Consider the following 2840-nt stretch of genomic DNA (forward strand, 5'->3'; position numbering starts at 1 on the left):
ATACTTTAAAAAAAAAAACCAAAAAAACAAAAAACACTTTTTTATTAACTCTTTGTGAGTTTCTCATCATGCACCAAAGTCCCCCATAGAACACATCTCATCGTGGAAGTTGTAATATGTCACAGTGTGTCACACAGTATACCCCTCTGCCCACACATCTTTACTTGCAAATGCTTATTGCAATGAGTCATTGGTCTAGTTCGAGATCTCTGAACTTCTGTGACACCATCAATATTGTATCCTCACTGGGACTCCTCCCAGTTATCCTCTTGGTGCTCTGTGTCATGGAGATCCTGCAGATTTGGACCAGCAGGACAGGCACCCCAAATATTTGCAAATGATATAGATCATATTTAGGGGTAGGCCAACTCAGAGCCCTGGATCTAGGCCTGGGTGGTAGCTAAGCTGGTCAACCTGTTGGCTCTCCCATGCCTCTCCCACCAGGGCAAGCTCTCCAGCACTGCTCCAGGTAAGCCATCCAATGCATCCACTGGCAGGGGGCAGAGTAAGCTCTCTTGCTCTTATGCACTTGGGAACAATTCACCTACACCCATGCTGCCAGAGCCAGCTCCACTGTGCTGCCCAGTCAAGGAGTGGAGGTCCACTCCCCCATGTGCTGAAGCAGGTGAGGGGCTGGGCCAGCTCTCCTGCTCTAACATCCTCAGGGTTGGCTCACCCATGCTTTTGCCTTCAGGGACAGCTCCACTGTGTTGCCCAGGCCAGGAGCAGGGTCAGCTGTCTAGAGTCTTACAGCCAGTGAAGGGCAGGGCTAGCTCTCCAGTTCACAGGCCCTCAGGCCAGCTCTTCTTACTACAAAAGGTGGCAAGGGGTTGGGGGAGGCCATCACCCTAGTACTTATAGCACCTTACAGCAGATGAGTGGTGGGGCCAGCATCCCCATGCTTTTGCCCTCAGGGCTGGCTCAACTGCTCCTCCTCAACCTGGGCCAGCTCTACTGTGTGCCCAGGTAAGGTACAGGGCCAACTCTCAGAGTGATGCGCCCCTCGAGGGACAGGACTAGCTTGCCTACTCTCCTGACCCAGGGGTTAGCTCTCCTGACTGCTTCAGGTGGTGAGGGGTGATGAGACAGAAGGCATCTCCCCCATTTCCCCAGCTCACCTCAATGCAGAGTAGGTAGTAGAGCCAATTCTCTTGAGCCCTTACCCTTTGGGCTGGCTCCCTGTCATCTTCTGCCACCAGGGCCAGCTCTGCTGTGCTGCCTTGGTGAGTTGTAAGGACTGCTCTCCTGAGTGAGCATTGCTACAGATGAGAGGTGGAGCCAGCTCTCCAGAATGCCACAGCCAGTGAGGGCCCACCTCACTATACAGGCCCTGGATATCCACAACCAGGGATGTCCCAATGTTCTCTAGTGGTAATATGATCCACGGACATCAATGCTGATCCCTGCATAGCCATGAACGCAGACATGGCCCTCATTGGCAGCTCAGGCTGGGACCTCACCATGACGCCAGGTAGTGGGGCTGGCCACTCAGAACAGGCTACTCTGTCTGTCCTGAGTCTTCAGTTCCATCTCTCTTCATGATGCTCAAACTGTTCCACATCTCTTTCTCTCCCATCTGACCACCACGAACTCTCACGTTTTGGGTCTTTTGTTTGTTTGTTTGTTTGTTTCTTTGTTTTTTGAGACAGGGTTTCTCTATGTACCTCTGGCTGTCCTGGAACTCACTCTGTAGACCAGGCTGGCCTCGAACTCAGAAATCTGCCTGCCTCTGACTCCCAAGAGCTGTGTTTTGAGTCCTGATGCAAGGCTGGCCACATGGCTGGCATGCCCCTGGGTGACATCCTCCATCCACACTGTATGGAGTGGTGGAAAGCCTGACTGTGCCATGCACTTGAGGGCAGGTCTGTGGGTTTCTTTCCCTGCTTGTACTGTGGGGCATGGCTGAATGCAGGTCTCTGTCTTCCTCCTCCTCCTCCCATGCTGCACTGCCTGGATTTGATTTGATTTGATGCATCCTAGGCTTAAAACAGCTTTGGCCACCAAGCCAGGCATCAAGCTCGGATGAACAAAGGACTGCTATCTGCTCTGTCCCTGACTGATGTAAGAACAGCACCACCAACAAGGTGGCTTTTGCTCATCGGCTGGGGAATAGTCCTTAATAATAGACTTCATGGAAGAAAAAAATTAGACACATACTGCAAATCTAAAAGTTACTTAAGAATGAGCTTTGGCGGCTGTTGAGATAGTTCGAAGTTTAAGAGCACTGACTGTTGTTCTTTTAGAGGATCTGAGTTTGAATCCTAGCATCTACATCAGAAGGCTCACAAAAATCTTTAACTCCAGTTCCAGGGAATCTAACATTATCTTCTGGCACACATACACATATGGCACACACTGACTGACACATATGCGTAAGTAGAAATAAATCCTAAGGGGCTGGAGACATGGCTCAGCAGTCAAGAGCATTGACTGCTCTTCCAGAAGTCCTGAGTTCAATTCCCAGCAACCACATGGTGGCTCACAACCATCTGTAATAGAATCTGATGCCCTCTTCTGGTGTGTCTGAAGACAGCTACAGTGTAGTAATATACACAAAATGAATAAATATATCTTTAAAAAATCTTAAAAAAAATTACTCACAGATTTTCGGGGTTAGAGAGACAGCTCAGCAGTTAAGAACACTTGTTCCTGTAGAGGATTCAGGTTTGGTTCACAGAACTCACATGATGGCGCCCAACCATTTGTAACTCTAGCTGTAGGAAATCCAATGCCTTTTTCTGACCTCCTGGTGTAGCAGGCATGCATGTGGTACCCAGACATACAAGCAGACAAAGCACTCTTACATGTAAAAATAAATATAAAAAAGGAAATAGCCAGAT

At 49.2% G+C, this 2840-nt stretch overlaps 1 non-coding gene across 1 annotated transcript; it reads right to left on the minus strand.

The window, feature by feature from the left end:
• Positions 1-1967: 1967 nt before the first annotated feature.
• On the minus strand, positions 1968-2110 carry LOC116094563. The gene has a single exon (XR_004120198.1). It is a non-coding gene; the product is annotated as a small nucleolar RNA SNORA48 (small nucleolar RNA).
• Positions 2111-2840: the final 730 nt, after the last annotated feature.

Source organism: Mastomys coucha, unplaced genomic scaffold (genome assembly GCF_008632895.1).
Source record: "Mastomys coucha isolate ucsf_1 unplaced genomic scaffold, UCSF_Mcou_1 pScaffold16, whole genome shotgun sequence".
NCBI classification, from domain to species: Eukaryota; Metazoa; Chordata; class Mammalia; order Rodentia; family Muridae; genus Mastomys; species Mastomys coucha.